This window comes from Scyliorhinus canicula, chromosome 11, assembly GCF_902713615.1.
Source record: "Scyliorhinus canicula chromosome 11, sScyCan1.1, whole genome shotgun sequence".
NCBI lineage: Eukaryota > Metazoa > Chordata > Chondrichthyes > Carcharhiniformes > Scyliorhinidae > Scyliorhinus > Scyliorhinus canicula.
In genome coordinates this window covers 160,700,424-160,718,758 of record NC_052156.1, presented here as the reverse complement: position 1 = coordinate 160,718,758, position 18,335 = coordinate 160,700,424, and the positions used below count along the sequence as shown (strand labels likewise).

The following is an 18,335-nucleotide window of genomic DNA, read 5'->3' as shown; positions in this document are numbered from 1 at the left end:
ACTTGTGGGAGGAAACCGGAGCACCCGGAGGAAACCCCGCAGACACAGGGATAACGTACAGACTCCGCACAGATAGTGACCCAAACGGGAATCGTACCTGGGACCCTGGCGCTGTGATGCAGTAGTGCTAACCACTGTGCTACCGTGCCACCCTTCTATCCCATACCTGAACCTGTGGACCACTTGCACATGTATCACAATATCACACGTCTTGGCGAATTCTAAATATAATCACTGAGTTTTCAGCTGAAGACACTTGCCAAAATTGTTGTTTCGCCGGTAAGTAATCATTTCCTGACAGCTAAGCAGAAATGAAATGAAAATGTCACAATTGGATGACTTAAATGTACAGAATCACTTTGAAATTGGAAATAAATAAATACCTGCAGTTAGGGTGAATGAACACTACAATCAAACATTCGGCACACTCCACTCAACTCTGGGACATGGAGGGCAGCACGGTGGCACAGTGGTTAGCATTGCTGCCTACGGCGCTGAGGACCCGGATTCGAATCCCGACCCTGGATCACTGTCCGTGTGGAGTTTGCATATTCTCCCCGTGTCTGCGTGAGTTTCACCCCCACAACACAAAGGTGTGCAGGGTAGGTGGATTGGGCACGCTAAATTACCTGTTCATTGGAGAAAAAAAAGTCCACCTCATTATTGACAATTCTCCACAATTCAACTTTAATTTTTCAGTGTCCTATGGTTGTAGGTTCAATAGTTGAAATATAAATTATATAAGTTATATTAGTTATATAAATTATAAATATAAATATAAATTATATAAGTCTTAGTAGCCCAATAGCTTATTGTTAAAGAAGCCAAGCTTATTATGTCATGTTGACAGGCTCAAATTATGGTCTGCCTGAATAGGAACTTTGAATGAATAGGGGAAACTTGCTATTCTCCTGTTCAAATGATCACATCAGCGTCACTGTCCCATCTAGGTAATTTAAGCTTTTACCGAACAGAGCATGGCCAACTCTAATTTGCCTTAATTTGCCCCCAGACTCTTCCACTTCCACTCCTGCAATTAACATAATCAGACAGTCTGAGGACAGGTCAGTACCAGTCAGCGGTCATTCAGCTGGACCAGAGAATGGAACAAAGGGTCCATTGCATCACATACAGAGGCTAGTGGACAATACTAATCACCATGGTGACAGGCGCGTCTGCCACAAGACAGCAGAAGTGCGCAGCTCTGTTGATAGACATGGTGCCTCCAGTTTTTCCCATAATTTCTTTCTCTCAGAAAAACTGTTCCCGTTGCCATTTGTCAGCACATATTGGCCAAGGATTAACCCTTGAAATGATGAATGGAGTAAATACAGCCTTACTCCTCCTTTGTTAAGAAAGGTGCAGTGGTTTAGCACTGCAGCCTCGCAGCGCTGAGGTCCCAGGTTCGATCCCAGCCCTGGGTCACTGTCCGTGTGGGGTTTGCACATTCTCCCCATGTTTGCGTGGGTTTCACCCCCACAACCCAAAGATGTGCAGGGTAGGTGGATTGGTCATGCTAAATTGCCCCTTAATTGGAAAAAACTAATTGGATACTCTAAATTTATAAAAAAAAAGAAAGGTATGTAATTAAACTAATATATTCTTTGATGAAATGATAGACCTACAGGCTAAACGTGCAGTTCGATTTGCATCTTCAGCAAACCTGGATTCATTACAATCAGTCTCTTTTTAAAAAAAAAAATTTTTTGAGTACCCAATTATATATATATTTTCCAATTAAGGAGCAATTTAGCATGGCCAACCCACCTAACCTGCACATCTTTGGGTTGTGGGGGTGAAACCCACACAGACATGGGGAGAATGTGCAAACTCCAAACGGACAATGACCCAGGGCCGGGATTCAAACCCGGGTCCTCAGCGCCGCAGTCCCAGTGTTATCCACTGCGCCACATGCTGCCCATCCAATCAGTCTCTTAAGCCAAGTCATTGATATAGTTAGTTGTCATAATATATACCAATATATCATAGTGCAGACACACACTGATGGACACACACAGGGACCAATCAACATGTACAAACACTGCAGCCAATCACCAGTTAGAATACACACACTATAAAGGCAGAGGGCAAGACGGTTCCCGCTCATTCTGGGTGCTGCCTCTGAGTGTAACAGGAACTTATTCAGCCCAGCACAGACTCACACCACGTGCTGACAGAATCAACTGGTTCGGACAAGGCTTAGGTCTCTAGTTCAAGTTAGCATTATTTAGACCCACAGTCATCGTGTGTTAGTTAGTGAGAAGTAGTTAATAAAATTGAGTTGAACCTTCATCTGTGTTGGAAGTGTCTGTTCATCTCTCAAGCCTACACAAGCCAACACAACATTAGTAACTAGCTGAAGGCTCAGCGGGCAGTGCCCCGCCAACAGGAGGCGATCAACCTGCTGCATTCTGTTTTCTGCCCTTTAACCAATCTTGTGTCCATGCAAATATATTACACCCAACCCCATGTGAGATTATCTTTTGCAATAAGATTTTGTGTGGTGTTTTATAGAATACCTTTCTAAAATCCAAATATTACTGGTTCCTCGTTATCTTTCCTGCTAGTTATATCCAGTTATGCCCAGTGAAGGCATTTCTGATTCACAACTTTAAACATGGACTGCCTTGAGCATACAATTTTCTGGCGTTGTCTATTAAAAACAAAATTGACACTAAACAGGCTCCTAAAATGGTGGTCAAAGGTCTGGTGACTTTTGCAAATTCAACTCCGATTATCTCAGGCCTTCAGAAAGTTCCTGTTTGAATCACCCTTAAGGGAGGGATGGGTTCCCTCTTGAATAGACATACCCAGAAGGAATCCATCCATGGAATTTACGCCGACCATTGTTTGTGGTTTATTCCACAATGAGAATCAATGGATTTCCAGACTTCATGTCTCCAAATTTCAACTTGATTAAATGGTCCTGTAAATGAACCCCTTTGTCACAAATAAGCATGAAGAACCTTGATCCATTCTCCATTCTGTGGCAAGGGCTTCAGCCTTTCAAAACATTCTGGGTGAAAAATAAAAGTATTGATCGGGTTGGTCACCTGATCGAAACTAGCTTTTGGCATCTAATCCTTTATTCTTCCAAGAACCAGAGCAAAATTCATCAGTCTGCAAAGAACACGCACTGTACAATATCAGCAACAGAACAAGGCAATATCACCGATTGCTACATCCCAAAGTCTCCCGGCCTAATTCCTAATCCAAGTCCACTAGAAAATAAACATGACCATCTGGCAAGAATAAACTATAAGTGACTACCTATGCAATCTGTTGAACATCCATCTCTTCAACAATACATCACTCCAGCTATTAAACCCACCTAAGTTGCCCTTCAGGAGTGTAAATGCAACTCTCAACATCCACAATCATTGTTTTTCTTATAGCAAGCCAAACACTGTGAACTATTATTTTGTTTGCACTGTGTAAAAGTGCACTATTCTCTTGAACTGCACCTCCCTTGCATGTGTGCGTTCTCATGCATGAGTGACGTAGCATTTAGACTTTTGGGGTGAATGCATGAATAAATAATCCTCTTTATTTCACTTCATTAAAGCTTACCACTGTTATTTAACTTCACGGCACCTCTCGGAGCTAAGAAACATACACTTGTGACTTGCCCCTTTTGAAAAAACACAGCAAGGGGAAGTATTTCTGTTCTCTCCCAACCCTGTCCGTAACACATCCTCAAAAATCTCTAATCGATGTGTAAAGCATTTTAAAAATAAATTTAGAGTGCCCAATTCATTTTTTTCCAATTGAGGGGCAATTTAGCATGGCCAATACACCTACACCGCACATCTTTGGGTTGTGGGGGCTAAACCCACGCAAACACGGGGAGAATGTGCAAACTCCACACGGACAGTGACCCAGAGCTGGGATCGAACCTGGCACCTCAGCACCGTGAGGCAACAGGGCAAACCCACTGCGCCACCATGCTGCCCCGATTTGTTTTTTAAAATAAATTTAGCGTACCCAATTATTTTTTTCCAATTAAGGGGCCATTTAGCGTGACCAATCCACCTAACCTGCACATCTTTTGGGTTGTGGGGGTGAAACCCACGCAGACACGGGGGGAATGTGCAAACTCCACACGGACAGTGACCCAGGGCCGGGATTCGAACCCGGGTCCTCAGCGCCGTAGGCAGCAATGCTACTGCCCCGATTTGTTAAGCATGATTTCCCTTTCATGCGAGACACGGCCTAATCATATTATTATTTTCGAAGTGCCCGGTTAACTTTTCTTTAATAACGGATTCCTGCATTTTCCAGATTTTCCCTCTTTTCTCTGTTCCTCCTTTCTTGAGTGGAATATAGGACTGTTCATCCCTCGTTCTTTCTATTTTTTTATTCCAACTTAAGTTTTTGGGGAGGATTTCCCTGTTTGCATCCTCGATGTTCTATCAAACCCCTCCGAACCAGCATGCGGAATGACTGGAATTATTGCGCATTTTGAATGTGTGCTTATTTGCAGCTTGTGGAGTAATGATGGGAATAATGATTGGCATGCTGCTAACTTTAAATACTTGTGTCCCTAATATTAAATAATTTTTAAAAGGCCACAAAGGTTCAAGGGGGTGAATTGAATGAGTCTAACTGTGAATTTGCTGAGCACACTTTGTGCCTGTATTTCTGTGTCAATCAATTCGCAGGGGACACAGGTTAAACATTAGCAGGTTTGGAGTAAGAACAGAAGTGAGGTTGATCTACGGAAAAACGTTGAAGTAGTCAGTATGGAGGCAATTTCATATATTTTTTAGAAACAAAAGGCTTTGAGGGACATGATGATAAGGTGGAAACTAGATACTGATCAATCATGATCGATGATAAAGTATTGAGCCTGATGAATTTTTCATGTTTCATATCACCTGAATATTTTTAAAGATTTAGTTTGGTTAAGGTGTGTTTCAGATAGTGTTCATAGAATTTTTTCATAGAATTTACAGTGCAGAAGGAGGCCATTCAGCCCATCGAGCCTGCACCGGCTCTTGGAAAGAGCACCCTACTTAAGTCCACACCTCCACCCTATCCCCGTAACCCAGTAACCCCACCTAACCCTTTCTTTGGACGCTACGGGCCATTTAGCATGGCCAATCCACCTAACCTGCACATATTTGGGAGGACACCGGAGCACACGGAGGAAACCCACGCACACACAGGGAGAACATGCAGACTACGCACAGGCAGTGACCCAAGCTGGGAATCGAACCTGACATCCAGGAGCGGTGAAGCAACTGCGCTAGCCACTGTGCTAACGTGCTGCACTTGATTGACAAAAAGTAATGAGAAGACAATGAAGCCTTTAGTCATCATGTGATTGTTTCAGCATGAAGTGAAATGGAACAGTAAAAGTATTGCTGACTTCCGGTGACGGGGATGTGCTGAGAAGTCCAGAGGACGTGTGGAAACCAGGAGCAGAGAAAGCCTGGACAAACAAACGCCCGAGCTGGCCGACGTGCAAGGCGGCGAAACCTGGGCCTCACCAAAGCGAGAGGGGCCGGCCCGCCACACAGGAAGCCTTCCCAGGGGGTGGGTGGGGAGGATGTTTCTCTCAAGAGAATTGAGAGAACATCGAGAAGAGACAAAATCAGAGATCCAAGATGCGGTTAAGGGTACCGAAGCTCGGGAGGCCATGCAGGTGACCCTGGATAAGGCGGAGAGGCAACTGGAAGCCTAGGAGAAGACAATCAAAAGAATTCGAAAAAGGTGCAACAGACCAGGGCGGCCGGATTATCGCCCTGGAGAAAGAGGTGGCAAGGCTGGTTGCGATGCAAGGGAATCTGAAGGGGAAAATCGAAGACCAGGACAATCGGTCGAGGAGTCAAAACCTACGGATCGTGGGCCTGCCGGAGAGGATCGAAGGTAGGAACCCCAAGGACTATGTTGCCCAAATGCTGGGTAAATAAAAAACAAGCTGCAAATAAGCACATATTCAACCTTCCCCAACCCACCAAAAATCGACAGATCACAACCGGTCGCTTCTCCAAAGTCCAAAGCGATAATCGCCAAAATGCACCTGTATCAGGACCGGGAACGAATCCTGCCCCGGGCGAGACAAATTAAAATCTGTAACTTGGAAAGCCACCAGATTCCGATATATCAGGAAATTGGAGCTGACCAAGCCAAGTGGCGGGCAGAATTTAATAAGGTGAAGGGTGTGCTGTACAAAAACGGCCTCAAGTTTGGGATGCTGTACCCAGCCACACTCTGGCTCATGCTCCAAGGCAGGCAGCACGTCTTCATAGTCCTGAGGATGCGGACAAGTTCATCTTGGAGAACAGACTAGAGAGGCTGCAGCAGGGACAATGATGAAGAGCTCATAGGAAGAAACTCTTTTTTCAAATAAATTTAGAGTACCCAATTCAGTTTTTCCAATTAAGGGGCAATTTAGCGTGGCCAATCCGCCGAACATGCACATCGTTGAGTTGTGGGGGTGAAACCCACACAAACACAGGGAGAATGTGCAAACTCCACACGGACAGTGACCCAGAGCCGGGATCGAACCTGGGACCTCGGCGCCTTGAGGCAGCAGGGCTAACCCACTGAGCCACCGTGCTGCCCACAGGAAGAGACTCTTATTGTCTATTATCTAGTTTCTGAATTGTCAACTGTGAACCACCGTGCCGATCGATTTGCGCGGGATTGTACTGCCTCATTCTGGGGGCGAGGGAGGGAAGAGAGGAAGGTAGGAACGAGGGCAGAAAAGCATAGAAGAGGGGAGGGGAATGGTGGACAAGAAGCTTAGGGAATGGGGAAGGGAGGACCCACAACTAGCCCCAGGAGGGGGCCACCTCATGAGCGGGGTAGCTAGCACCGGGAAGTGTGCAGGAGAGAGAGGCCACGGCACATCTCCCGCAAGGGGGAAAGCATCTTTGATTTGATTTATTACTGTCACATGTATTAGTATACAGTGAAAAGTATTGTTTCTTGCATGCTGTACAAACAATGCATACTGTACATAGGGAAGGGAGGACAGACTGCAGAATATAATGTCTGGCAAGGGGGGGCTAGACACCAGTAACAGGGAGATGAGTAGGGGAGGAAACAGAGGAAATGGAGAAGGGGGGCCATTTACATGGTGGGGGGCAAAAGAAGATGTGGGGGTGGGGGGGGGGGGGGAGCGGAAGAAAACCCCATAAGGGAAATACAGATAAGAAAGGAATAAGGAGATCAGTCTGGCTACAACAGGCCACACGTAGAGACGTGGAACAAAATGGAGCTGCAAGCAACCACTTTGGAGAGTCCCTGAACAAAAGGGAAACCCCAGAGTGCAGGGGCTCATTCACATGGTGAGCACACAGTTGGTGGCCATATTGGATGACCCCTGGACACAGAGAAACCCGGAGCGCAAAGGCCCGACCTCATGGGGAGAACAGTGACTGTGGCTATTTTGGACGGCCCCCTAACAAAGGGAATGTCCGGAGGACAGGAGTACATCCACAGGTAAGTATGGTTGATCCCGCAGGAGCGGGTGGGACAAAAGCCCACCATCAGGCTAGTCACCTGGAACGTCAGGGGGCTTAATGGCCCAGTGAAAAGATCCAGAGTCTTCACCCATCTGAAAAGTTTTAAAGCCGATATAGTCTTCCTCCAAGAGACGCACCTGAGGGCGAAGGACTGACTGCGGGTAAGGAAGGGCTGGGTCGGACATTCCTGCTATGAGACGAGGGCCAGAAGGGGTAGATATACTGTTAAATCAGAGGGTGATGTTTATGACAATAAAGCAGAGGGACGGTACGTCATGGTCAGCGGTGTCCTGGATGGGGTACCGGTAGTACTGGTGAATGTGTATCTGGGATGACACAAAGTTTATAAAGAAGACGATGGCGGAAATCCCCAACATAGACATCCGTAATATTCTGCGATCGTAAGGGCGTAATATTCTGTGATCGTAATCTCCGACCACGCTCTACATTACATGGATATGAGGTTGGAGATGGGCCATGTCCAATGCTCCCACATGCAGGTTAGACACGGCCCTTCTGGCCGATACGGCTTTCTGCAAGAAAATATCACAGGCCATAGATGAATATATTACTAATAACTGGAAAGGGGAGGCCTCACACTCCACATTCAAGGAGGCGCTGAAGGCTATGATCAGGGGCAAATTTATTGCTCACAAAGCATGGAGGGATATGAAAGTGAGGGTGGCTAGGAAACAGCCAGTCAACTCGATACTGGAGGTAGACCGGCGATGCTCCAATACCCTGACCATTAAAACCGCAGACGGGTTCCCGGCGGACTTCTACAAACGATTTGCGATGCCACTGGCCCCGCACCTGCGGGAGGTGTTCACAGACTCACTGGTGAGGGGGGCACCTTGCCACCTACGCTATGCTTTATTTTACAATTTGCTTTATTTTACAATTGTGTTTTAACAAATTATTGCAATTTAATTAAAAAATAAGATTTGTTTCATTATGAATCAATCAATATGAATTTACTGAAAGAAGCCTGGTTAAAGTATCTTTCGTCGTTGGATTAACAGGAGCAAAGATAAATAATTGGCAATTTTGGAGAGTGAATCAAAGTTTAAAACTAATTATGCGGCCTGTGGGGTACTGGGGTTAGAGAAACCGCACACGCGTCCCAGTCACAACAATGGTTTCACGTGTTCGTGGACATGTTGAATGGAATCAGGCCATCCTCTGTCGATGGCTTCTAACCGTTTCTGTAGTCACTTTGCTGTTTCTTCTGTCCGTGTGGAGTTTGCACATTCTTCCCGTGTTTGCATGGGTCTCACCCCCACAACCCAAAGTGGTACAGGGTAGGTGGATTGGCCACGCTAAATTACCCCTGAATTGGAAAAAATAATAATTGGCTAAGCTAAATTTATTTTTTTTAAATGTTCATTTTATGGACTAACTGATATAAAATGTCATTGTTGCTTCTTCAGGTGTAGAGTAGATAATTCAGTCAGAACAAAGCACTGAAGATTTTACAAAGACCATTGTACAGGCATGACGGCTGTCTCAGCCAGCTTGGCCCCAAACCGTTGTGCAGCAAGTCAGCACCTTGATGCTCACAACCTTGGCGCCATCAGCCAACTCTTATCTTGGTCCTGTGGCCACCTAAAATGGCCACCCGCGGGGATCGATGGGAAACTTAGCCAAAGCCTGAACACAGACAGGCTGCAGTCTGCAAATATACAAAGGCTGCAGCTCAGACTTGTGCAGAAACTGACACAGGAAAAAGGCCGTGAAAAGGCCATCTGGGACAATGGGCTCCAGGTAGAAACTAACAAGTGGCAGACTTGGTGGTGCTTATTTTCCTTATTTGGGAAGGCCTAAGTGCCTCGGACACTAACGACCATGGCTGACCGGGACCCGCCCAGCCATCAAGGTGGCCGCCCTCAATTGGTTAGGATCGATCAGGGTGATCGAGTCCTGATCGATCCATTAGACATTCACCTGGGAATGCCCAAAAGCACGCAAAATTCCCAAGGGATGAAAGGTGCTGCACAGCCCACCACTCGCTCTCGCGACTGCAGCTTTCGACAGCCAACAACAATGGTGAACCCATCACCAGCCAAGAGGAAGACCATCCACGCCATCCACATAGGGACCAGAGCCAAAGACACAGACGACCAGATACAGACATCCAGCACTGCCACACTAAAGGATTCTAGATAAGGCCATATCTGCTCTGTACTTGCCAGTCACCTGGAAGGTAAGTTAAGGTCTTTCTAGTGTATTAGTTTAGAGTTCAACCTGTATGTATGTGTGATTGATTAATATTAACTTGTGTGTGTGCGTAATAAAATATCACTGTATTAAGCATTTGTGGTCATTTGTCCATCACAAACAGGTTAAATACACACTGTGGTTTAGAATCTTAGAATTTACAGTGCAGAAGGAGGCCATTTGGCCCATCAAGTCTGCACTGGCCCTTGGGAAGAGCACCCCACTTAAGCCCAAACCTCCACCCTGTCCCCGTAACCACCATCTAAACTAAGGGCAATTTATCATGGCCAATCCAACTAACCTACATATCTTTGGACTGTGAGTGGAAACCGGAGCACCCGGAGGAAACCCACGCATACACGGGGAGAATGTGCAGACTCCGCACAGAGAGTGACCCAAGCTGGGAATCGAACCTGGGACCCTGGATCTGTGAAGCAACGGCGCTAACTATTGTGCTACCGTGCCTCCCTTAAGAAGGGTTAGAAGGTACAAAAGTTCCTCAAACCCAGCCTGATGCTGAAGTGATCTGATTGAAGCAAACTCAAACAGACAGTCCTCACCAAACCGGTGTTCTGATGACAGCCCCCCCATTTTCTGGCTCAAAGTTAATGCAATTCATGTGAATCCGCTTTACCTATTTCACAATCAAAAGCTTTATCACCCATACCAGTCCATCCTTTTCATATTAAGAACGGTTGACTAGTCAACTGGAAATGCAGCCTGTGAGCTGCCAGTGGGAGTTAGCTCACAGCAAGGCTGCCAGCGCAAAGTGGATTAAGGAGAATAGGTCTGCACCCAGCCTTCCACCCTCCACTCCCCCACACAACCCTCCACTTTGCCTTAAATCAATCGCTGGTTATTTGTCAACGGTATGTATAGCTGTGCAGATAGCATTCAAATCTTGAGCCCTGTTTTGATCCGGAGCTGAGTTTCACCCCTTGTACCTTGGGCAAGACTGAATGATATTGTACCCTGACTGGCCTTTAACAGAGTCTAACAAGTCCTTCAACAAGCCTCAGTTTGCTCACATCATTCTTTGTCCCACTGCACAAAGGAAGCAAGACAAAGCAGTGTTAGAAACTGACTTTTTTGTCTGTTCCCACTCACTGACAAGCCCTTATACACCCCTTCACTCATGTTTACTTTTCATTAAGCTTCGCAGCCAGTGGAAAACCTAGATCTGATTCTGTTAAAGACTACTAACCACACCAGGTTAAAGCAGAATGATTGGCATGTGCAACACACGGTTAATCCACTTAAAGTGGGATCTCCTGAAGGAGTCGGAGACTCATACTGAAATCCATCGGCATGATATGGATCAGACTAATATCTAATGGCAAACATTACCCAAACCAAATAAAAATATGCCAAGAACTTCAGAACGTTTCTTAATCCACAGATAAACTTTGAGGGGAAAAAAAAACATTCAATTAATTATATTGTTGGTGCTGAAGAGATATGATTGCACAGCACTCCCCAAATGGTTAATAGAAGTAGGCATCAAAGTGTTGGCAGAACTTCTAAAAGCAAATTCCCCGTATAATTTTAATCACCAGGAGCATTAGTGCATTCCTCATTTAAATATAGAATTTGAAGATTGCATCTAGTAACACCAACAGTCATTTTAAAACTGAATTGTGCGTATTGTGCAAACAATTTTATGAGACTAACATAATTAAAGGTCTCAAAATCTCACCTCAGCGCATGTTCCAATCTTCTGCTATGTCCCGGACCAAAACTAATTTACAAGAATAACATTGCAGGGCACAGAGTCAATTATGTTAGAATATGGTCATGTTGCGCTAAATTGCCAATATTCACCAGTGGTCTATATAGGCCATCTAGTCTGTCCTTCCATCCATAATATTACCTATTCTTAGGGTGAAACTCTTTTAAAGAGATACTTGAAACTGCAGTGTATTCACAGGTTAGGGCATGCCTGCAGACTATTAACAGTTCACCTGCACAGTCCACATTTTTGTTGATGCATGCTTTAGGAAAAATACTCCAAAGTAACCAAACGTGCTGTTTCTTCATTCAGCATTTCAGGGTAGCTGCCCCCAACCTTGCTTTTTCAGAATGATTTCTCTCTTTCTTTTCATTCAATTCTTTCCTTCCCAAGATATTCCTGAGCTTAACTCTGCAAGTGGGTAGGTTTCGATTTGGGTTAAAATCCCATTTGTTAATTGACCAGCCTGCCCCCAAGTTTCTGTTAATGCCTGACTTGCAAAATGTTATTTCCAAATTCGTTTATGGGATGTGGGTGTCGCTGGCCGGGTCAGCATCTACTGCCCATCCTGGAGGGCATTTAAGAGTCAACCACATTGCTGTGGATCTGGAGTCACATGTAGGCCACACCAGTGAGAATGACAGATTTCCTTCCCTAAAGGACATGAGTATACTTGATGGGTTTTTGCGATAATCGGCAATGGTTTCATGGTCACTTTTAGACTTTTCTTTAATTCCAGAGTTTCTTTGAATTCAAATTTCACCATTTGCTAAGCGGGATTCGAACACGGATCTCCAGAACATGACTTAGGGTCACTCGTCCAGTGGCAATACCACTAGGCCATTGTTACTATTAGATGTGCACTTAATTCGGTCACTGACTCCACTCCCGAGGAGAGATATCTCTGTTCACAGGCTGACGTTCCTGCTGAGTGTCACCTGGGGGCATCGGGAAAAGCAGTTGCGAGTGTCCTACAGATTCACAGTCTTGTATCCTCTCCCTCCTTCGTGCACCCTCAACTGTGGTGAAATCAAGATAATTGCTTTGCTTTCATCGCTAATACATTCCCAGAAGGGGGCAATAATATTGGGAAGTTCTTTGGCTCCAATATTTATGGGAGAATGGGAGGGCAACGGGGGAGCATGGTGTGTGGGGGTGTATCTGACAAAGCCAGAGCATGGAGGCTCTGCTGATTTCAACAGCAGGGTCTCATTATGATTTTCTTTTTCTGTTTCCCTCCTGAAATGCAGCCAAATTGGCAAGCTAACAGGCGGGAGGAGGAGGAGCCAGAGACACTTGAAGATTTGACAGTTGACATTTGGGCAGCACGGCAACACAGTGGTTCGCATAGTTGCTTCACAGCTCCAGGGTCCCAGGTTTGATTCCTGGCTTGGAGAATGCACGTTCCCCCAGTGTCTGCGTGGGTTTCCTCCGGGTGCTCAAGTTTCCTCCCACAGTCCAAAGATGTGCAGGTTCGGTGGATTGGCCATGGTAAATTGCGCTTAGTGTCCAAAGATGTGTGGGTGGAGTTGTTGGGTGACAGGGATAGGATGGAGGTGTGGGCTTGGGTAGGGCGCTCTTTCCAAGGTCCCGTGCAGACGTGATGGGATGAATGGCCTCCTTCAGCATTGTAAATTCTATGATAATGTCCCCAGCAATTGGAGTGGAGCGGTTGGGGAAGGGAGAGAAAGATTTAGTCTGGGTTTTGATTAAGGTCAGCAATCGCAGGGGAGAGAAGAGAATAACCACAATTGATAAAGAGGAATGTTGTGGTTTATACCATGGCAGTATGCAAATAATGCCTGCCAGTTTCCAAGTCTAAACAGAAGTTTTATTCAATGCTTTAAACATACATAGAAACATACATAGAAAATAGAGGCATGAGGAGGCCATTCGGCCCTTCCAGCCTGCTCCACCATTCATTATGATCATGGCTGCTCATCCGGTTCAATACCCCGGTTCAATCCCACCTTCCCTGCGAGGGAAGGGGTCAAGCCCAGGCAGAGCCTTGGCATGGACTTGGCACTGCCTCCTGGTAATGCATTGGGGCAGTGCGGGGGGGTTCTGTGGCAGTGAATAGTTCACAAGGCTGTGTCCTTGGCAGGGGGTGGATTCCATTATTATTATTTTTCTACATTGGGGCGTCCTTTCAGAAGAGCGCCTCGATCTTTCAGGAGCCTACATTGAGCCCACCCACTAATAGGACATCATTGGGACCCACCTCCTGTTTTTGTTTTGCACTAAGAAGTCTTACAACACCAGGTTAAAGTCCAACATGTTTGTTTCAAACACTAGCTTTCGGAGCACTGCTCCTTCCTCAGGTGACTGAAGAGACACCTCAGTAAGACTTCTTACTGTGCTCACCCAGTCCAACGCCAGCATCTCCACATCATGTTTTTTTTTTACAAAGTTGTCAACAAAGTGAAAGTGCAGCCGACAAGGCCATACCCCGCATTTCCCACCGGAGTTAACACTGAGTCAAAAAATGGCAACACCCCATCCTTAGTTTCTGCTTTTCTGTAACTACCCACAGGCTTGAATCACAGGCGCATAATCAAACACCAAACAATTGAACACTGCAGAAAAGTCAAAGGCACCGCTGCTGAAAGGTCCAGGGTGACAGTTGTGGGGGTGTGGGGGGTGTACGATAGGGGGGTGCAGTGGATGGAAGGAGTGCTACCGTTCCTCTTCATCCACAAGGAGAGCTGGAAAAGGTGCTCACCTCCTTGATCTGACAATTCCCGAGTCTCTTCTGCTTCCAGCTTCCCTGAGCCCCGGGAATCCTGCACAGCAACTTCACAATTGCACGGAGGAAAGCTGGTTTAAACATGATACTATTGCCCTGCCTGACTAAGAGGGGACACAAAACATGCCAGCATCAAAACCGCAATGGTGGAATAAACAATAGGTGGGAGGGAACACATTCTCTGTTTAAGATTTTTAATCCCCCCCTCCTCCTCCTCCCTCCAGCCATTCTGAGACCCCTCGAGTGGCAATTACAATTGAGCTCTTTATCCTCCCCAGATGTATTCCCACAACCTTCAGACTGTGCAAACTCAAGAGTTGTGCCATCTATTTCTCACATCGCTTAGGCTCTGCAGTTAACACTGGAGATGGTGTGAGGGAGAAACTGCGACACTTCAGCAGTGTAAAGCAGCCTCAAGCCGAGCTGCAGCTGATATTTCACCTCGTCAGTTTCTATCTTCCATTGGCGAAAAGGAATCAGCTGCTTTGCGTTACGAAGCTGCTTTGCTGGGAGGACCAATTGCACCCTCGTAACTTTGATAGTGACGAATGTATACTCCAACAGCTGCTGCATGCCCAAAAGGACTCACTACAATATTATGGATCGATATCTTGCACTCCACCAGTTCAGTCTTCACTTTACATATATGATATAGCGTTTCCACTGCCCATATCTCCCAGTGAGGCCTGGCAGTGTTAATATCAGTTTATATTTCATAATGAATGCACAATCCATTTTGGATTGATTACATTTATTTACTTAACTTTTTTTTCATAAATGTAGAGTACCTAATTCATTTTTTCCAATTAAGGGCCAATTTAACGCGGCCAATCCACCTACCCTGCACACCTTTGGGTTGTGGGGGTGAAACCCACGCAAACACAGGGAGAATGTGCAAACTCCACACGGGCAGTGACCTGGGGCCGGGTCGAACCTGGGACCTTGGCGCTGTGAGGCAGCAATGCTGACCACTGTGCCACCCTGCCGTCCGTCAAAGGGAATTTTGAAACCCTAGATTTGATGTCAAAGGCGGAGGCTACATTTCCCATTTCCTTCATTTCCTCAGTTAAGAGACAGGTACTATAATAATAATCTTTATTAGTGTCACAAATAGGCTTACATTAACATGGCAATTAAGTTACTGTGAAAATTCCCTAGTCGCCACATTCCGGCTCCTGTTTGGGTACACAGAGGGAGAATTCAGAATATTTAAATGATCTAACAAGCATATCTTCGGGATTTGTGGGAGGAAACCGGAGCACCCGGAGGAAACCCACGCAGACATAGGGATAACAGACAGACTCCGCACAGACAGTGACCCAGCTGGGAATCAAACCTGGGACCCTTTGCCCTAGATCTTTGATATCCGAGTGGTTTGCTAAGTGCGATAACCTTCATGGGGATCATGGGGGAATCGCGGAGTCATCTCCCTGTGGTCTCTGAAGAATACAAGTTCCCGTGTTGAACGCGTGGAGGCCTGCCCAGCTGGGACTCTTTAACTGGATCTTTACATTGGCGACGAGGATCAAGCACAGGATTCTAAGCAGCCATTTCAAAACTCCCCGATGACAACTCCCGTAAGAAACAAAGCAAAAAAGAAAAATCTGAAAATGCCCTTGTTTAGTAATCTTCTGTTAAAACAACATAACTGTCCCATAAAGCATGTGAAAAAAAATCAACAATCACAATGATGCTCAAATTTGTCTTACGCTTCATTATGTTGGTAGGTCAAACATACTAATATTCAACTCAAACAGACCTCGGATACAATTGACAGTAGGGCTCCAGATTTCAGGAAACAAATTCATTCAGAATTCTCACAATGGAAGCATATACCTAAACATAGACACTCTCTACAAGGAAGTGGCATTGTCGCTGATTCTGCTTTTTCCTCTCTCTGCTCACCTCTGGAGTTGGAACGCTGAAGAATGACTTCAAACAAAAACAGAAAATCGGGCACGCCAGTTGCCATATTGCAGAGCTGTGAGTTGAATGCGGGTCAGACCACACAGAAGTTTCAAATTGCAGACAATGAGATCTGGGAACATCAGCTGGCTTTGAAGACAATATGTTTGGGAGTTGGTGCAAAGGATGAGCTGAACATTGTGGAAATAGTACCAGAGGATTAGGGTGCAGCCGTTCCTATTGCTGCACTGTAGCTTTCATCTTGCCAATGACCACCATCTCTGGCATTGAGCTGACTCCTCCAGTTACTTTCAGATTGAAGAGTGGATCTGGGCCTGTGTATGTGACTGGTCAAAACCTGGTCTTGGAGGATTTCTCATGGGATGAGGAAGAGGAAGAAGAGGAGGAGGAGGAACCCCCCCCCTCACACACACACACACAAGCCAGCAAAAAGGCCTGCCACCACCAAGAGAGCCGGGCTTTCAAAGAAGAAGAAGATGGAAGGACAGAAGATGACTCCGATGAGCAGCTGCCAGTTAAAAAGGGAAAAGAGGTCAGCAAAGTGAGGAGTGTAGCTACAAAGAAGTAAAGACTTGTTGGAGAGCACAAAGGAAATGTTTGAAAGGTAAACAACAAAGCCCAGAGGAAGGCCTTTAAACTTATTTTTGTAAAACGTTGGAATAAAATTTATTGGAATAAAGGTCACACTTCGCTAAAAAAAAAAGGAAGTGGCATTGTCGACATGAGGCATGTTGTCGCTTTCTATTTTCCTTTTCACATTGACCATAGTCAAGCCCATCAACATCGTTCGGATAATAGTTAGTTTACATAGAATATGAACATTATGAATTATGGACCATCAAGTCGTTACTTTCAAAGATTATTTACATTGGGCCCAATTGTACACTCAAGTCAATTCAGTCAGTCTCCTGAGAGAGACGACTGGCTTCAGGTAAGACTCCAAAAGCAGATAAGCGACATGATATCTTTTACCTGGTTCCAGGCTGTTAATCCAGCTTTATAACGCCCCCCTACCCCCTCACCAAACTTTGACCAGTTGCAGTCCACAGCTGGCTTATTCAAGGAATGTATCAGGCAGTAGAGATTTGTTGGGGAGGGGGGGGGGGGGGGTAGATCTCAGCTACAATACCATGATTTCCCTTCAGGGAGATGGAAACAATGGAAGCATTCACTCTATTTCCAATTGTGCCACTTGTTCAACTTGGTTCTATTGATGTTGTGCAGTCATTTGGGATCTGGCACTTGAATCATGAGTCAATGTTCGGAGCGTAGCCTTGCTCACCTGTGGAAAAGGAACAACTGTGAATCCACAGAATGATCTCAGGAACAAATGACATTATCACTCTCAAATATTTCATTCAGGAGTCACCATCGGAAAACTGGCACAGGTATTAGTAATGATGCTACGGGCTAATAAATGATCCGAACAGTCACAGTATGAAAACACTGCTTGTTCTTCAAATGATTTCATTTATTGAAAGTACCCAGAGGTGAACTCAAGAAACAGCAAAATCTTTTAACATTGAAACAATGTGGAGTCAAAGGGATGCGAGATGAAGTATTCAATTCTTCTGGCCGGCCAGTTGTGGTTTATTGCACTGTGCTAACGAAGCTTTTGGTTAAAATTTGAAAGATATTGAATGATATATAAAAAAAGAATATTGGAAATGCTCATGCTAGCTGGGTGTTACAGATAGCCCCATAACTCTTAATTCTTTGTACAGACTATGGAGTGTCAATGTAAAAAAAATCACACCTATTGTAATAATTGGGCAATATTTAGGTACCCTCTTGAGCAACATACCATGTGTCAACCTGATTTTCTCCCTGGCCAGAGCTGGAGTTCTGGCCTTAGAAAAAGGGTTGCCATCCCGGCTTCACCTACCTAATGATGCTGACGGCACACCCACTGTAAATTATCTATTAGAATCCGTACCAATGAACTCCATGTGCCATTCATGGGCACCACACACCAGTTGCTGGTTGCAGATTGGGGAGCAGTGGTGGTTGGGAGATACAGGGGGCACAGTCTTGACTGGTTCGGCATAGGTCAAGAGGTCTATTTGCCCGGATGAGTGCAAGGGCACTCAAGAAGCTTAGCACCACCCAGGACAAAGCAGCCCACTTGATTATCCACCGCCTTAAATATTTGCTTCTACCACCAGTGTCTGTAGTGTGTACCATCAACCCAAGGTAAGGCAGAAACTTGCCAAGCAAGTCTTCTTCAACAGCACCTCCCGAA

At 45.5% G+C, this 18,335-nt stretch overlaps 1 pseudogene; it reads left to right on the top strand.

Moving 5' to 3' along the window:
• Positions 1-9,320: 9,320 nt before the first annotated feature.
• LOC119973813 lies at positions 9,321-16,780 on the top strand (annotated as a pseudogene).
• Positions 16,781-18,335: the final 1,555 nt, after the last annotated feature.